We start from the raw sequence: 2,114 nt of genomic DNA on the forward strand, positions 1-2,114 counted from the left end.
AAAAAATATTATTTGTTGAAAATTCAAGATAGTGTGCTCAGAATTTTCAAGTGATTTAATTATCTTTTTCTTAATATAGGTTACCTTCTTCCTTATCATTATTATTACTTTTTCTATTTATGTAGTCTCCATTTCTCCACTTGTACACAATGGAATTTGTGAATGTGTTATGTAGGGGATGTTTGTTATGCTCATTGAAATGGGGATCATATCATAATCTCACACATGCATCCTTACACTATTATAGGAATATAATTATTTAAATATTTTAAGGGGGATGGAGTCCTAAAAAATGTACATTAGCACAGAGATTGTTTTAAAAAGTAGGTAAGAGTTTCGTTTTGTTTGTTTTGTTTTTTTCCCTTTTCCATTTTCCCAGTGTTTCTGTCTTCGAAAGCTTTGTCTCCTGTTTTGGTATCTTCTTAATAAGGTAGTTCATTCTACTGAGGCTCATTCAACCATCTCATTCAACCACTCTGAGCTAAATGATAGTCCAAAGTATGGTTGTTTGCTAGATTTAACTGCAGTACACCATCCTGGCTTTCACAGAGCACACAGAATATTTTTAAATTCTCTAAGAGGGAAAGTACTTAATTTTTTCTTCTTCTTCCCCTCTTTTTTATATTATGTTTTTAATTGTTTCACCGAACACTAATTTACCTTTAGCACTTTCTTACCTTCCCCCTATATATTTTTCTGACAACAACTCCACTCTATCATGTATACTGCTGCTACAGACACATAGCATTCATGTATACTTACATTGATTAAAATATTTCACATTAAAAATAAACCCTAATTGTAAAAATCTTTACAGCTTCTTGCCTTTTAATTTGTTCTGTTACTCTACGGATTTACCTTTATCTTTTCCTTTAGTACGCTTTTTAGGCTTCAGAGACTCTTTTTGTCTCAATTACGTTGATCCTTAGTAAGCCCTAATTCAATAGCTCAGGTAAGTTCACAGAAATTCCGCTTTGTTGCTGGTCTATGTATAGAAATGGTAATTCCCTTTTTTCCCCAATGTCATCTCTTCACTGAGTCCCAATTCCGTTTACTGAGTCTCCATCTGAGTCCAGCCTAAACCCATAGGTTAGTCTCTGCTACCTTTTTCCTAAACCACCCAAACATCAACAAACTGTCAGATCCTAGCATCCTGCCTCTTTAAATTGCTCCCTCCTTGAGGGATTTTGTGGTGGTTTGAACGACCACTTACTGCATGTCACTATACTCAGAGTATACATTAGGCCTCCTTCATGCTGTGTTTCTCCTATGACCTGCCCTCTAGCCTGGCCCACGGATAGCTCCAGTTTTAAAGTTTATCAACTAGAATCAAGCAAAAAATCAAATAAATATTTGTCAATAAAATATCATTACAAATATTTAGAAGAGTTTTATAAAAATATAGTTATTGAGCCCCTATAATTACACAGATATTTTACAGATTAGAATCTTGTTCTCAAGGAGTTTACAGTGTGGTAAAGGAAATAGATATTAATGGAATCGTTATGAAAATAGATATATAATGACAGACTGAGGTAAGTGTTCTGGAGGACTAATTCATGGGGCTATGTTAGTACATTATAAGGAGGTCCTGAGCTAGACAAGAGAGTCAGAGAAAGCTTTTTGAGAAAGTAACACTTCAGCCAAAGAAAAAGGATGAATAGTAGTTGAACATTCAAATGGGAGTGGTGATGCCGTGTGGAGAGAGTTTTCCTGGCAGATGAAAGAGCATGCACTCAGTGGTGGAAGAGTGCATGGCAAGTCTGAGGAACCAAAACAAAATGCAACTGCACTAAAATTTATTAAACTAGGAGAGCGATACATGATGTAGCTCCAGAGGGAGGCAGGGGCCAGATGACATAGAGTTTTATGAATCATGACAAATGATAGTAGATTTTAAGCAATATGAATGACATCACAAGGTTTGCAAAGATAATTTTAGCTCCAGTATGGGGAATGGATTGAAAAAAGGCCAGATTGGGTGAGAGAGAGAATTTAGTTTATGGTACAATATTAATAGAATTCAACTGAGGAACAATGGTAGACTGGAGCATTTTTTCTATACACAGTCTTAGAAAAGATTTGCTAGTTACATGGCAAATATGCCAGAATTA

This window comes from Propithecus coquereli, unplaced genomic scaffold (assembly GCF_000956105.1).
Source record: "Propithecus coquereli isolate 6110/MARCELLA unplaced genomic scaffold, Pcoq_1.0 Scaffold189, whole genome shotgun sequence".
NCBI classification, from domain to species: domain Eukaryota; kingdom Metazoa; phylum Chordata; class Mammalia; order Primates; family Indriidae; genus Propithecus; species Propithecus coquereli.